The 17,942-nt window shown below is 42.0% G+C and overlaps 1 protein-coding gene across 1 annotated transcript in view; it reads left to right on the plus strand.

Moving 5' to 3' along the window:
- The window catches only part of WDFY4 (WDFY family member 4), a 593,767-nt gene that overhangs the window by 442,607 nt on the left and 133,218 nt on the right, over positions 1–17,942 (plus strand). The gene's annotated exons all lie outside the window — the stretch shown is intronic.

Below are 17,942 nucleotides of genomic sequence, written 5' to 3' on the forward strand. Positions count from 1 at the left end.
TAGTTGCTAACTGGCTACTTGTGAGATTGTGTCATTTATATACAGGTGTATTTCACAATGCACAATATTCATGACATCATCGTAAATTTGCCTCTAGTTTAAGTAGTTTTTAAGGTGCAGAATCCTTGGGAGACATCTGAAAATGTCAACATCCATCTATTAAGAAAGACCACGCAACTATTAGAGGTAATAGAATGTCAAAAAATAAAATAATAAAGCTAACAGTCAGTTAATTAAATATAATAAATGAAATAATCATTTAAAAAAATGTCCTTTTTGGATATACTCTCTTATCTTCATGCGGTCTGTTTTTGTTTTGTGATCACAGTACTTTTAATGAACGCTGCAATACTTCAGTCACCCAATCTGTTTGAAAAAGGAACGACATTTTAATGCACGTGGAGGCTCATTTTCAAAGCACTTAGGGAGTCATTTACAAAGGTGCACTAGTGTTTTCAGTGCACGCTAATGATTAGCGCACGCTAAACACTAGAGACGCCCACTGGAATATACGAGTGTCTCTAGTATTTAGTGCATGCTTATTTTTAGCGGTCCTTTGTAAAAGGACCCCTTAGACTTACAAACTTCCATACGTTACTGTGGAACTTTGTAAGTCTACGTGCTTTGAAAATATGCCTCAGAGTACATTGAACTCATTAACAATTTATACACTAATTTATTGTCAATACCTGGCTGTGAATGAGATTTACAGATAATTGTAAAATTCATAAATTGTGCATCTGCTTTAAAGGTTACAGATTCTATGCAAACCTTAACAAAGTCCAATTGCTGGATCTATTGTGTTACCACCCAATTATGCAGATGTTTTTAAATTAAGAAAAAGTACATGTAAGCTCATTATTCTCTCTGAATATTCTCTTCCACACTGTTACTTTATGGCTACTATGTTTTGATTCATTTTAGTCTAAATGGACTTGGTTGTATAGACTATGGACTATACTTACTAAGCTGTGTTAAAAATCAGGTGTATGATTTTATCCTCTAGTACATCCTACATTAAAACTAGATTTAACATGGATTCATTACTGTAGACTATGTGTGGGCAACCACAGTCCCAGTCAGGTTTTCCAGATTTCCACAATGAATATGCATGAGATTGATACGCATATACTACTTCCATTGTAAGAAAATAGATTTCATGCATATTCATTGTGGAAATCTAGAAAACCTAACTGGATTGTGACCCTCAAGGACCGTAGTTGCCCACCCCTGCTATATACAATTGGTGACTCAGCTGATTTGGGAGGCTACTACTACTTATTACCTATCATTTCTAAAGCGCTACTAGACATACGCAGCGCTGTACACTTGAACATGAAGAGACAGTCCCTGCTTGACAGAGCATATAATCTAATTAGGACAGACAAACAGGACAAACAAGAGATAAGGGAATATTAAAGTGAGGATGATAAAATAAGGGTTCTGAACAAGTGAGTAAGGATTAGGAGTTAAAAGCAGCATCAAAAAGGTGGGCTTTTAGCTTAGATTTGAAGACGGCCAGAGATGGAGCTTGACGTACCAGCTCAGGAAGTCTATTCCAGGCTTATGGTGCAGCAAAATAAAAGGACCGGAGTCTGATGTTAGCAGTGGAGGAGAAGGGTGCAGATAAGAGAGATTTACCCAGTGAACGGAGTTCCCGGGGAGGAATATAGGGAGAGATGAGAGTGGAGAGGTACTGAGGAGCTGCAGAGTGAATGCACTTATAGGTAAGAGGAGTTTGAACTGTATGCGGAAACGAATAGGAAGTCAGTGAAGTGACTTGAGAAGAGGGCTAGGGAAGCGTGGGATAGGGTGTCAGGGAAAGTTGAAATCCTTGGGGTAGAGGCAACACTTATGTCAGCAGTAAAGGGACCTTGTGGAAAGAACCCACCTCACTATGTCTGTGGTGCAGCTGCAGCATCTGCCTCCCTCTAGTATCTCTGTTACTGATGGTAATATGCACACTGAATACATTTCAGAGTATAAAGTGCAAAAAGGAAAAAAAAAGCAAAGGAATGCACCAAAATACAATATATTAAACAGAACAGTATTTGCAGTATTCTGGAAATATCCGCAATTATTTTAACACTTGGATTCCAGTCAGCCCTGTTTCCCCAGTCCAGCATCGTCCTGTTGCCCACGAGAACAGTGATGTCCACAGCACTGTAACAGAAATCCTGTGGTTACTGGTAACTTGTGTATCAGAGTTTTTGGTAGTTGCCAGATGGCCAACAGAATTCAGATCTGCTGGTCTTATGTTTATTCTTGTTACCTAACATGTTTGGAGCTTACTAGCTCATTTGTTGTGTCTAATGGTAGAGCAGTGGGATGAGGTCCAGGGCGGTTCTTTTCAAATCCCACTGTTGTTTCTTCAGATCGCAATCAAGTCACTTAGGGGTCTGTTTACAAGGTCATGCTGAAAAATGGCTTGCGGTAGCGTAGGCATGGGTTTTGGGCACGCGCCAATCTATTTTTCAGCTCTTCTGTAAAAAAAGGCCTCTTTTTTTTCCCCCCGAAAATGGACGTACGGCAAAATCAAAATTGCCGCACGCCCATTTTGGATCTGAGACCTTACCGCCAGCCATAGACCTAGTGGTAAAGAATTTGGGCCACGTGATAACCAGGCAGTAACTCCAATTTGCCACACATTGGGCATGCGTAGGCACCTATGCAGCTTAGTAAAAGGGGCCCTTAATCCTCTATTGCCTCAAGTACAAACAAGGGTAACTTTATAACTAGACACCTTAAGGTAGGCACCTCAATAGCATCTTGGCACCAGAATTCCATTATAGAATACTAGTGTAAATTGGCATCCACATGCCTACATTCGTACACACCCATTTATGTCAGGTCTATGGCTGGCATAAGCAGGGCCACCGAGGGGGGGGGGCAGAGGGGACAAAACTCCCCGAGCCTCTAAGGGGGGCCTGGCGCCGGGGTCAGGCCACCGGCGCTGCAGTTCCCGGTCTCACCTGTCTGCCTCCTCGGCTCTGGGCCCCCTGCATTCGAAGTGGCAGTCACAGATCGCCTCCCTTCGGACCTTCCCTCCCTGTGTCCCGCTCTCGTGGAAACCGGAAGTTACATCAGACGAGGATGGGACAAAAGGAGGGAAGGCCAGAAAAGAGACGATCTGCAACTGCCGCCTTGAATGCAGGGGGCCCGGAGCCATGGAGGCAGGCAAGTGAGACCACGGACTGCAGCGCCAGGGTCGGCAGCGGGAGCGACGGGAGGGGGGGGGGCGGAGGCGGGGCAGCCTTGCTCCGGGCCCAGCCGAGTCTCTCGGCGGCCCTGGTCATAAGCTGGCATGCCTAAGTACCTAATATGGTATGCACAATTTACATGTGCACACATAAGTAAGTGTCCTGCCCATGCTTCTCCCATGTGTGCATCACCCTTGCAGTTGCACACTGTAGAACTTATGCTGTCCCTGATAGAGTAAGAGCTAATGTGCATTTGCACATAAGTGCCAATTAAGGTGCCATTTTCGTGTGCATGGTGCACATAACTGCATACACCCAATTATGAAATTGCCCAATTGTCAGCCCTCCAGAGACAGGAAAATACCAACTATACCTGACGTTAACTTGCCTTGAGCTACTACTGAGAAAGGTTAGGTTTGTTTTGTTTTTTTTTGTTTTTTTTAAATCATCGGGCTGTAAGGTTGGGATCAGCTACTATGAGGGGATGGTCTAGAGTGAGATGGAAGGGCTGGGGAAGAACAAGCACCAACATGCCAGACTTTTGGCCCGGTACCTCGTTACATGCAGAGGCAGGTAGAGGTTGCTCCCACACTACCTGCAACTTCACATAATGCAGTGCCATGCGATGCGGTAAGCATCTGCCCTGTGGTGTAAATGCAGGGAAGATGCTGGACAAGTCCCCTGCACTTACAGCAAAGGCTTTACAGTTACTATGCCTTAATTTCTGTGTTAAATGCACAGTAACTGCAAAGCTTACCATACTTTGCTAAAAGGGCCTCTTTCTGTCTTAATATGACTTGTAGTAACCAATTTTAATATTAATGAACAGCTTTATATGAAGTTGCATAGGACAAGAAACATTTATATTCCACTACATACCATTACTGGATCTATGCGGATTCCAATATATGAAAAAAGCTAGGCAACTAGGAATTAACCATCTTAAACTAATGGCCAGTATTATCAAATAAAAAACTCAATCTTTTAACTACAAATATAGACCAAATAAATGAGTTTTTAGCAATTTGCGAAAACATAGATGATTGCAAGTTAATCTTGATTCTAAAGACAACAAATTTCAACATTGTACTGAGATATAAACAAAAGCCATTGTATGAATTGATTTATACCTGACCCTTTAGGTGTTGGAAACTGTTGGGTAAACCACAATATTTTTGCTGAAATGGTAATACAAGTGCATGTGTTATTAATGCACAGTATGTATTAATTTATTGGGATATTTTAAACCATCTTTATGTTAATATATTAACATATCCATTTAACATGGAATAACATGCAGCCTTAACTGGGGCTATATAACATGGCTGACCTTGGGCCCATCACCACTCACATTTCAGTTGCCTGATAATTTGGGGAAAATGGACAATGAGGTTTTCCCAGTCAGATGAGGGCTGGTTTGGCAGAAAAGGAGGCACAGTTTTACTTAAGCCTGTACTGAGTCAGCTACTAGCTGTCCCACCCTCTCTTGCCCCCATTTTTGTAGCTGAGCATTTGGGGCTAGCTAGGTTTCTTTTTGGATGTGGAGGTCATCATGGCTTGTGGGTTTTGATTGTAAGCCCTTTCGAGTCCCATCATATGACCTTTGACATAATCATTGGGGAGTTGGCTGTGGAGGTCAGAGGTTTCTCTGAGTGATATCATTGGAGAATAGCAGTGAACACATGTTGTCTCTTCAATCAGGCTGTCTCACTTTCAGCTAATTTGGAACCAACTAACTGATTAGCCAATTGATGAAGCACATATAAGGCAAGTGGCCCTTAGGAGAATTTTGTAAAGGGACACTTATGGTGCCTAGAAGGTGCCTATTTGGAGCCCATTCTTAAAAGAAAAGTAAGTGCCTACTTTCTAAAATGGAATACTAGCTTAACAGCTCAAATTTGTGCCTATATTTTAGGCTAGAGCACTTACGCCAGCTATGGATCTATAGAGATGCCAGGGGTAGCCCATCCTAAAGAGTGAGATTTTCTACCCAATGAGTGAGATTGAAGGTCAATTAATGACGTCTTTCTCCTGGAGCATTCAGGGTATTATAAATTTGTATTGTAGTGGAGGGACTGTGGCCTGAGGCAGGGCTGCTAGCTATTTTTATTGACCAAATATGTCTTCACAAATGTAAAAATGAATTTCTGCATCACGGGTGACACTTTACTTATTTTAAACTCATTTAGTTCAAGCACATACCGACACTAAACCACATGCACATCTTCCCCCCTTGGTTCTGCAAACTGTGTGCCCTCACCAGTAGCAACAGCAATTAAGCCAGACTGCCTCCCGCTGGCTCTGAGGCTTTCCTTCTGCCAAGTTCTGCAAAGCAGCCAAGGGATCCCATTTTGAGAGGGAGATTTCAGTACCTGTCCCAGCCACGCCCACTCTGCTCTGGCCCTGCCTACTCTACCTCATGGCTGCAACCCCTTGCACACTTCAATCCCACAGCCATTCCAGAAAATACCTTATTTACACTGGTGCTTAAAAACCAAATCCTCAGATTATCCAGATATCACTTCTATCAATCACTTCTCACTCTTTCATAACACCCACCCATAACTTTCTCTTTCCCTCCACCCAGTCCTCCCATTCCCTTCATAGTCTGTTTTTGAGATGGACAAGGGGGAAGCCACTGCTTGCTCTGGGATTGGTAGTATGGAATGTTGCTACCAGTTCAGTTTCTGCCTGGTACTTGTGATCTGGATAGGCCACTGCTGGAAGCAGGATACTGGGTTAGATCAACCATTGGGCTGACCTAGTATGGCTATTCTTATGTTCTTATGAATAAAGAGCTGCCCAATTTATAAGAAAGATGATGCCCTCCTCAAATGGTTATATATACAGAACCTTTCTATGAATTCAAGACAATGCTATTAGCAGTGCAGAGATGCTACAACCTGAACAAAGTATCTTCGGAAAAATATGGATATGGTGAAAGGGTGCAATCTTCTCCTATATATCTCAACTGCACTTGCCACCTCAGCTTCATATTAAGATATTTCATTGTATTGTAAAAACAGCATTAGCATCATCAATGTAATATGAATGTTTTTGTTTACAATTGTACCCTGCATTTTCCCACTCATGGCAGGCTCAATGCAGCTTACATGGGGCAGTGGAGGGTTAAGTGACTTGCCCAGAGTCACAAGGAGCTGCCTGTGCCTGAAGTGGGAATCAAACTCAGTTCTTCAGGACCAAAGTCCACCACCCTAACCACTAGGCCACTCCTCCACTGTTATATGTTATAAAGTGTGCCTGTTAAGTTTTATTGGTATTGTACTGATATCATATGAATATCTGTGTTATTCGAATGTTCTTCCTTGCTCTCTATTACGATATCATTTGTATTGTACAGCCATTTATCATATTTCTGTTATGATTGTTCTACAGTGCTGTTTAATGGGTATTTCTGATACTGCATCATGTTAGTCCTATTACTAGGTTTCAATTTGTCAACTCTAAGTTTACCTCATTGATTGTATTGATGCTTATATTTGGTCATTTTACTATGATACTATTAACAAAATTGTAAATTTTATGTTAAAATGTATTTGCTGTACACCACCTTGGGTGAATCTCTTCACAAAGATGGTTAATAAATCCCAATAAGTAAATATATACCCCCTAATGGCACACCATGGGGAATCTTCAACAATGTAGCTCCTGATCAGGCAACAGTACAAATGTTCTCTTTAGAAACAAAATTACAATCAGCCTGCAACCTGAGATCTATATAGTGTTCCACCTGCAGTGACCCTTCACTGTCCTTAATTTCTTTGATCTCTTCTGTCTGCACATCAAACTCCTCTGGCCAGAAGATCACTGACTGGCCGGATGTTATTTAGTGGTCAGCACACACGCCAACACCTTTCAAACTATGATAGAAACCAGAGTTAAGTAGCCTGTAATAAGATCTACCAATCAAATCTAGCTTTTTACTAAACCAAAGATGTGCTCGACTTACAGAAGTGACTGGCATTATTTTTCTGTTTTTCAGACAAAAGTCTCGATGCAGTAAATACTGCTTTTGAATGCTGTGCTATGCTCCAGTACACAACATTCTAATGCTCATGATAAAACAAATATATATTCCTTGCTGTAGTAAACTAATGACATGCAGATTACTGCAGCATTTATAACCGTGCACTGTCAGAAAAACAGTTCAGGTAAAATGTCTGTCTTCCTGTTAGAGCACGAATGGGGATTGGCTCACACACAGACCAGAAGGGAAATACTTAAAAAAAAAATTAAAAGGCTAGAGATCCTGGACCTCCCCTTCTACCTCTTTCCAATACACCCTGAAAAAACCCCAGATTGCAGAAAAAGTCTGTGTTGACCCAAGTGTCCCCCATGCCCACACCCCAAATTCTCTCTGATGGCTTGCAGCCTCTGGTCTCTGACTCCCACCCTGTCAAAAATGCCCTGAGGGCCCAAGTGGGTCCCCGATATCCCCTGGAACCTCCTGAGCCCACCTCCAGAGTTGGGAGGGAGGAGCAATGCATACTCGCTTCTGCCTCTACACCATCACCTTGGAAACTGGTAGCACCTGACCATGTGTGGTCTGTGGGAATGCATCATCGGGGGGGGGGGGGGGGGGGGGGAGGGAAGGGTTTGCCAAATAAGAAAATCATTGCCAGTGAAAAGGAGAAATAGAGGCACCACTAAATATATATGTTTGCTTTTCACACTCAACACACAGCATATTTTGTTTATATAGCCCTTCTTGTTGACATTTCATCAGTTTTTGGTGCATCACAAAAGCTTGCACAGTTTTGGTGTGATTGGGTATTTTCATAACAGTCGAGTCTGAAAATCATCAAGAATGAGATTTCTGTGAGATTTCAGTCTGAACTGGAAATGGTCCCGATTCTGGGCTGGGACTCACTATCTGTCCTTTCCAGATCACTTCCTGATGACAATCCTTTGCAATTTGTTTTAAATCCTAGGGATATGCATTCAGTTGAAACAAAATGGGAAAACTGAATACGTTTCATGTCATTTTTAGCCAGAAAAGACTGGAGAAACCCCCAAATTTTCATTTTTTTCCACATTGTAAATAGTGTACACTATTTGTGAAGAATGCTTACTATCCAAGAAAAGTACACACCATCCCCCGGATTCTATATATGGTGCCCAAATTTGGGCTTTAGGCATGATACTGAGACGTTTGTTCATTAATTGGCTAATGAGCCATTAAAGAGCTATAGGCTAACAACCAGTTAGGTTTTGCATGCACGTCTGACTGTACGTCATTCTATAATGCCCAAATCCCATAGCGGGCAACTGAAAAGGGCACTTGGTCATAGGAGGGGCATGGGAGTGTCAGGGTCATTTCAACAAGTTGCATGTGTTGTTAGAGAAAAATGGATCAGCATGTCCAACTTGGGCGTCATCGCAGGCGTAAGTCTGGTGCTTAAAGTTAGGGTGCGGGAATCGGGCTGATGCCCATTGTTGAGTGCCATTATAGAATCCAGCACTATGGAGCAATTTTACAACAGGGTGCCTCCACTTAGCAGTCTGTTGTACAATGGCACCTGGGCACCCAGCTTCCATTATAGAATACTAGCATAACCCAGTATCTGCATACCTAACATTTAAGCGCCCGCAGGTACACCAGCCATAGAGCTGTCATAACTGTGGATGCCTATCCAGCTCATTTTCGAAAGTGATCATCGGCCATTTTCCGACACAAATCAGGAGATGGCCGGCAATCTCCTGAACCCGGCAAAATCGGTATAATCGAAAGCCGATTTTGACCAGGTTCAACTGCTTTCTGTTGCGGAGCTGGCGAAACATCAAATGGTGTGTCGGTAGGGTAGTGAAGGCGGGACTGGGGCGTGCTCATGAGATGGTCGGCTTCGCCTGATAATGGAAAAAAAAGCCAGGCTTGACGAGCATTTCACCGGCTTTACTTGGTCCCTTTTGCTTTCATGACCAAGCTTCAAAAAGGGACCCCAACTGACCACCAGAGGGAATCGGGGATGACCTCCCGCTTACTCCCCCAGTGGTCACCAACCCCCTCCCACCCCAAAAAAACCTTTTTTGCCAGCCTCTATGCCAGCCTCAAATGTCATACCCAGCTCCCTGACAGCAGTATGCAAGTCACTGGAGCAGTTTTTAGTGGGTGCAGTGCACTTCAGACAGGTGGACCCAGGCCCATCCCCCCTACCTGTTACACTTGTGGTGGTAAATGGAAGCCCTCCAAAACCCACCCAAAACCCACTGTACCCACATGTAGGTGCCCCCCTTCACCCCTTAGGGCTATGGTAATGGTGTAAAGTTGTGGGGAGTGGGTTTTGGGGGGGATTTGGGGGGCTAAACAACCAACGGAAGGGAGCTATGCACCTGGGAGCTATTTTTTTTTTAATTTTTAGAAGTGCCCCCTAGGGTGCCCAGTTGGTGTCCTGGCATGTGAGGGGGGCCAGTGCACTACAAATGCTGGCTCCTCCCATGACCAAATGTCTTGGATTTCGCCGGGTTTGAGATCGTCTGCATTTTTTTCCATTATGGCCGAAAACCGATGCCGGCCATCTCAACCCCGGCGAACTCTGACATTTGGCCGGGCCCAACCGTATTAGCGAAGAAAAAGATGGCCGGCTATCTTTTTCGAAAATACGGTTGGCTCTGCCCGCTTGCGGCGCCTGCCCCTGGAGATGGCCGGCCAGTGCCTTTCGATTATGCCCCTCTAAATGTAGCAGGGACACATGTAATTTATAGTATTTTGTAAGTTACGCATGTAACTGGGAGCTCCACCCTGTGTATACGCCCCCTGGCACAGATTAGTGCTTAGGCATCCTGCAGGCACTTTCATGGCTAAGTGTACACTTACCCGCTCCGCAAGTACTAACATTCTAGACATTTACATAGACAACAAGGGGTGTGTATTAAATGTGGGCACCTAGATTATAGAATTGTCCTTTATGTGTAAAGAGCATGTACTCTTTTTCATGCACCATTTACGATATTGCCCCCCCTCCTCCTGAAACAAAAAAATCTGAACAAAGAAAACATTTGTACAAACAGCATGGAAAACTAAACAAAACAATAATTAGTGGCCTGCATACCTCTCCTAAATGTTGTTTCTCTCTCGCTACTTTCTTGCTGGGTCTTGGGGATGGACTGATACAGTTATACAGTGCAATAAGCCTTCAATTTTAGTCCTGGTCAGCAGCTTTTTGGACTGAAAGCAAAGGTCAGAGCATAGGAACCTCGTCCTTCCTTTCTTAACTACACAATTTTATGAGTCAGTATTCATCTTCTGCAGCTTTAAACATCAGCCAGAGAGTTTCCATACATATATGAATATTCAGCACTTGGCGCTATCTGGACGGCACTGGTGTGACCTACAGTGAGATTCAGCAGCACTTGTCCCGGTGACTAGCAAGTTGTCCAATCAGACATTGCCACTATCCATATAAGGGCCTTTAATGATGGGGCCTTTAGCCTTTAACTGTAGTCACTAATATGCTTTAGGATACAAAAAAAAAAAACACACACACACACACAGACAAAACTGGATTTTTTAAAACTCTTTCTTTCGCATCTCAATAGTCATTTTCTATCCTCCTGATTTCCTGTACTATCATAGTGGCAGTATCCTTATGAACAGTTGTACTTCACCAGTTGCCCACTGTTCTTTTTTTTTTTTTTTTAATAAATTCATTTATAGTCAACAGGTTACAACATTTGATTGTCATACATTCTCACATTGGAAATCAAATTTCATCAATTCCACAGTACTCCATATGAGGGCAGACAACCTTTGTGTTAAATGTAAATTCTCCAAGGGTACATGGGTGCACTCCTTTCTGACCTGACCAAAGTTGGTAGGACTCTGGACAGTTACCGCCGGGTTAACACAGGAGCCCTTACCACCACCTCAATGGGTGGTGGTAAGAGTTCCCTCCCCCCCCGAAATGGCCGAGTGGCAAGTGCTTTACTTGCCGCCTAGCCATTTCCTGTAGGACAGCGAGACTTCCCTTTTACCAGCTGCTGTGTGCCCATAATATCTCATGTGCAACCGAAAAGGGGCATGGGCAGATAAGGGGTGTTCCAAAAATGTAACTAGTAACATAGTAGATGATGGCAGAGAAAGACTTGCACGGTCCATCCAGTCTGCCCAACAAGATAAACTCTTATGTGCTACTTTTTGTGTTTACCTGGCCTTGAATTGTATCTTCACCACCTCCCGTGGGAGGGCATTCCAAGTATCCACCACTCTCTCCGTGAAAAAATACTTCCTGACATTTTTCTTGAGTCTGCCCCCCTTCAATCTCATTTCATGTCCTCTAGTTCTACGGCCTTCCCATCTCCGGAAAAGGTTCATTTGCGGATTAATACCTTTCAAATATTTGAACGTCTGTATCATATCACCTATTATAGAATATGAATTTAGCACAGATCTTTCTTGCAGCATTTACTGAATCTGGCCCTTAATGCCCATACTTTATGAAAAGGGCAAATTATATGCAATACCCCCAAATTCTATATATGGCGCCATCATTTCTGCGCAGAAATAGAAGCATATTCTATAACAATGCATGTAACTTAATTGGTTAACTAGCTAATCAGCATTGTTAATTGGATGTTAACAAGCAATTATCAGCCCTAATTAGCATTAATTATGCTTTACACACACAACTCGTTAAGCGTATTCTGTAACATGGTGCTTGTAAATTCCAAGTCGCATAGTTGAAAAGGGGAAATGATTATGGGCATTTTTAAAATCTATTATTATAGAATATACCCACTCTGCTTCTAATTTAGGCATCAGGATTTATGCCAAGTAAATGGACACAACCAAATCTGGTCACATGGAGAGGCGCTCAGCATATTCTCTATACCGTGTGGAAATTTAAGCCTATTCTATAAAATTTAGGCATACTTTACAGAATATGGCTACATATATTTTTTTTCCACGCGGAGTTTTCAGGAACCATATATAGAATCTAGCCCATAGTGCATGCTCTTACTCTTATACAAATTACATACATATTTCTTATATAGTTATTAGTACAGTTCAACATTTGTGATAAATGGGCTAAATTTACATAAAGACATATGCGAAGAACAGTTTTGCTGAGTGCAATTTAAACTTGATCTAAATGTTAGGAATACAGCTTTTCATTTTACAGTGGATGAATCACAGCAATACAGACTTCCAGCACTGCAGACTTAATTATATACCCTGTGTGACTCCTGATTAACATAGTAACATAGTAGATGACGGCAGAAAAAGACCTGCCAAGATTTTCAAAGATACAAATTTTGTTAAACACCTTATGATGTACAATTGTTGAAAGGTATGGACTCAATATGGGCCATGTTTTGGCAAATTGCGTTCATCAGGAGTCCGATCATCAACCAATTAAGGTGATGCAGCCAAAAAAGACATCTATGAAAGTAATCTTCTGCTATATATAACGTGTAGTAACATAGTAAATGGCAACAGATAAAGACCTGAGCGGTCCATCCAGTCTGCCCAACAAGATAAACTCACATGTGCCATTTTTTGTGTATACCTTACCTTGATTTGTACTTGTCTTTTTCAGGGCACAGACCATATAAGTCCGTCCAGCACTATCCCCACCTCCCAACCACCAGCCACGCCTCCCACCACCGGCTCTGACACAGACCGTATAAGTCTGCCCAGCACTATCCCCGCCTCCCAACCACCAGCCCCGCCTCCCACCACCGGCTCTGGCACAGACCGTATAAGTGTGCCCAGCACTATCCCCACCTCCCAACCACCAGCCCTGCCTCCCACCACCGGATGGGTTATTTTTAATTTTGTTTAATTCATGAGCTTTATCCAAAATTTAAGAATCAGGTACTAAGCATAAGCAATTAGATATAAGAATCATACCAGCAATGAAGTGGCTTAGCCACAGGTGGGTCTTGGCCTACCCACTTAGGGCTTAAGTCCACCCAACAGTAACACACTTTTAGCAGTAGCTGGTGGGGATTCCATGCTCCACCAGCTGAAGTCTTTCCCCTGATGGTAACAAAAATGCTACTCTCCACGATACCGGCACCTGCGCATTCTCAGTTTTCAGCACATGCCTGCTGCAGAGTGCTAAGGTGGAAAGAAGCATTTTCCCGCCAGCTGAGATATTTTTGGGGTCATGGTGATGAGGGGAGAACACTTGGTGCCCACCCACTTCTTGTCTAGGCCCACCCAAAATCTGTTGCCTGGCTACGCTCCGGCAGCAATGTATGACTTCATCCAGCTAAATATTCTTTTCTTTAAAAAGCAAGAAGCTATGATATATAAACTTTTAGATTTTAAATGTAATAGAAACCTGACCTGTTACCTGTAATAGAGCTTTTGCTAGGTTACTGTGAGTGGTCCTCTGCTCTTACGTTTCTGTCATCATTAGACAATGACAAATACACTTTGCACTGACATTATACTATGATTACTACATGAGCATAAATATTTTTAATCGTGTTGCAATACTGTAGAATGACATGTATGACACCTTTTGTCTTTCTGAAGTTCTGTTAGAAACAGAAAAACAAAATGTTGTTTTTTTTCCAGGAGGTTGCAGTCTTTATTGATGCACCCAAAATGATAAATTACAGCCATATGGGGAAGCAACTGAAGCAGAGAAACAGGCAGCCTTCTTTTTTTCAGGAAGCAAATATTTCATTCTGATTTTGTGCTTCCTGCCATCGGAAAACCAATTTATGTCACTACTTTAGAAATGAAAAAATGTGGCTCTGTGTTGGGGTGTTTTGACGTAACTTGAATATCTAATCATCACTTTTCAATAATGAGTGATGAGGTATTTTTAAATCAACTTCAAATGTGTGCATTCTAGGTGTCAATGTTAACTCAACCATGTAGGTGCGTACGGCAATATATGGTATTAGCAGTCACCTGTTATTAATTATTAACTTTTGGAAAACAGAACATTAGTAGATATATACTACATGTATATATATAAAGAGAGAACTATCATGTGAAGCAGAACAATAGAATTAAGAATGTCTTTGATAGTGTCATCTGTTAATGTTTCATAGGTATTAGTATGATATGATACTTAGGGGCCCTTTTACTAAGGTCCATAAGCGTCTACGTGCACCCAACACATGTCAAAATGGAGTTACCGCCTGGCTACCATGTGGCTCTTGTGGTAATTTCATTTTTGGTGTGCGGCCGATACGGATGGCTGAAAAATAATTTTTATTTTTGGACACACGTATCGGACGTGCGCCAAGTGGCATTTGACACGTGTAGGTCATTACCTCCCGGTTACTGTGTGAGACTTTACCGCAAGGTCAATGGCTAGTGGTAAGGTCGCAGACCCAAAATGGACGCATGGCAATTTTGATTTTGCTGCACGTCCATTTTCGTCAAAAATTTAAAAAAGGCCTTTTTTACAGGCACGCTGAAAAATGGATCGTTGCACACTCAAAATCCGCACCTACACTACAGCAAGCCATTTTTCGATGCACCTTAGTAAAAGGACCCCTTAATATCGTCTGGGTATTTATAGGGTAGATTTGGTCTTCCCCATTCTTATTTTTGGTTACTAGAAGGTGATAAGTATGTCATTCTCCTATATATATATATATATATATATATAAGGTGTGAATAAATTAGAGTGAACATGACATTAGGAATCCTAAGTAGTAGAGCTAATGGAAGAGGCATTATTATTAAATGTATTTATTTCCAGTCAATCGAAATAACTTCTTCTCAGCAGGTTACAATAAAACATCAAACCAACATTCTGAAATCAACAATACAATTTAAAAAAATAGAAATTTGAGTCATTTTATGAAGTCTTTTTTCACTTGTATGTGGTCACATACACATGTAAAAGGCCTTTAATTAAATACTGACTGGCATAAATGTACACATCTTACCAAGATGGCACATACTTTGCCACAGGTGTACCTTGAGGCACCATCTAGGCAAAGCATGGGTGGAGTTTATAAGTAGTGGCGGAAGAACACAGTGGGAATTGCCAAGATTTTCAAAGATACAAATTTTGTTAAACACCTTATGATGTACAATTGTTGAAAGGTATGGACTCAATATGGGCCATGTTTTGGCAAATTGCGTTCATCAGGAGTCCGATCATCAACCAATGAAGGTGATACAACCAAAAAAGACATCTATGAAAGTAATCTTCTGCTATATATAACGTGTAGTAACATAGTAAATGGCAGCAGATAAACACCTGAGCGGTCCATCCAGTCTGCCCAACAAGATAAACTCATTTTACATGGTATGTGATACTTTATATGTATACCCGAGTTTGATTTCTCCTTGCCACTCTCAGGGCACAGACCATAGAAGTCTGCCCAGCACTGTTCTCGAACTAAAAGTTCTGAAGCTAACGTTGGAGCTCCTTAAAATTTACACTCCAACCCATCCATATCTATTCAGTCACAATCAGGGCGTAGACCATAGAAGTCTGCCTAGCACTGGTTTTACTTCACAATTACCGGTGTTGCAACCCAATCTCCGCTAAGATTCCGTAGATCCATTCCTTCTAAACAGGATTCCTTTGTGTTTATCCCACACGTGTTTGAATTTCATTATCGTTTTCATCTCCATCACCTCCCACGGGACGGCATTCCACGTATCTACCACCCTTTCCGTGAAGAAATACTTCCTGACATTACTCCTGAGTCTGCCTGAATTCATGCCCTCTAGTTCTACCACCTTCCCGTCTCTGGAAAAGGTTTGTTTGAGGATTAATACTTTTCAAATATTTGAACGTCTGTATCATGTCACCCCTGTTTCTTCTTTCCTCCAATAAGTTTCTCTGAGCAATGAATCTCTGCTGCGGCAGTGGAAGTAATCCTCTGGGAAGCTATCTTTCTGCTGCAGTTGCTTCAGAGAGTTCATAAGTATGCACACTGATAATAAAATATTTATTAAATGTGTACCTGCAAACATTTTGCATGAACATTTACACCTGTTTTCTAGTGGGTGTAGCTGTCTGTGCCTGCATCAAGGCACAATTTCTGCCATGTATGTTAGTATTGTAAAAAGACACAAAGATGCCCAAACATTGGAGCCGACTGTGTGGGTGCTGTGGGTGCTTGAGCACCCCCAATATTGAGAAAATTACTTGTATGTGTCCAGGGAGGGGTTATTTCCATTGGGCTTAGCACCCCCAATAATTTTGAAAAGTTGTCTCCTATGTGCCCAAATGTCTTCATAATAGCACATAAGTAAGTACCAGGTGCTATTAAACAACAGGATGCTACCACGTAGCCTTGAGCCACCTAAATGCAGACACCCTGTTGTAGGATTTCCCCAGTAGGGAGTAATTTTATGAAGATGCCTATGTCAAGTAGTAAAAAGTTACCTATTTTAATCCTGCTTTATAAAGACATCATACTTTCCTTAACATTGCACACTCTGTTTCCCCCTTTCCTTCTATCTTTACCTCCTGCCTCAGCTACCTGAGCAAAATGGAGACCGCATTGTTCTAGCAGCACAACTAGCCTGATACACCACAGTGAGTTTGTGCTTCTCTTACCTCCTTGTGACTCATTAGTTTTCCTAATCCACTGTGCCGGCAACATGCTGGCTCCATTTTTAGATACCACTGAGGTTCTACCTTATCATATCACTCAAGGCTGGACAATTAATTTTGGGGGAGTTCCCCTCTAATCCTCTACATATCCTTCCTTCCTTTGCTGTTCACAGGATCCTGGACCCAGATTGCCAGCTGAGACAACACTGAACAACTTTTAGATTGGACTAAAATGCAGGCATTTGGATATTTGATCTGAGGCAGATAAGATTTGCATCCATGTATCAATCTGCTGAGTCACTCAGCTCCTCCCCAGATGTTAATAACTGCTAAACAATAAAGGTTTTGCACAAGAGGAAATGTAACACTAGTTCTGGAAGCTCAGTGTTTGTTTGGAGTCCATTCCAAGTTGCCAGGCACCAATATTTGAATCTCTACAATTTGGATTGTATGTATGTCACAAGGCAAAAATATTACTACTATCTTACAGCATGTAAACATGGTCTGGCGTGTAATGCCTTTGTCTATAAACTTAATCTATTATTGTTGAGAGATAACACAACACTTCCTTTTCCCAGCATCCATGTTCTAAGCCTTGTGTGTTTGTATACCCCCGGATTCTATGTAGTGCAACCGGAGTTGCACACACAAATCAGGTTGCATTCTGATTTGCACATGCAACTTAATTATCTTAACAAGCCAGTCAGTGCTGATAATAGCCACTTAACAAGCAATTATTGACATTAATTAAACTAGAAATGGGGGTAAGGCCAACAGTCGCTCGAAAGCGCATGGTTCGGGATAAGATACCTTGCAAGGATACCTCACAAACAGGGAAGATAGGGTTTCTGGATAGTGAGGTTGCACAACAGACCGTGGTAGGCCAGGTGCTCTTATATACAACTAAAGATCAGACAAAAGATGGCAAATCAATAGTGGCAAGTAGTACTAAGCATCATGCAAATAGGAACAACAAACATACTCTGAAATGTCTATATGCAAATGCTAGGAGTCTAAGAAATAAGATGGGAGAGTTGGAATATATTGCACTAAATGAAAAATTGGATATAATAGGCATTACTGAGACCTGGTAGAAGGAGGATAACCAGTGGGACACTGTCATACCGGGGTACAAAGTATATCGTAGTGATAGGGTGGACCGGACTGGTGGAGGGGTAGCATTGTATATTAACGAGAGCCTTGACTCAGATAGATTACAAATTCAGCAGGACAC

This window comes from Microcaecilia unicolor, chromosome 5 (assembly GCF_901765095.1).
Source record: "Microcaecilia unicolor chromosome 5, aMicUni1.1, whole genome shotgun sequence".
Classification (NCBI taxonomy): Eukaryota; Metazoa; Chordata; class Amphibia; order Gymnophiona; family Siphonopidae; genus Microcaecilia; species Microcaecilia unicolor.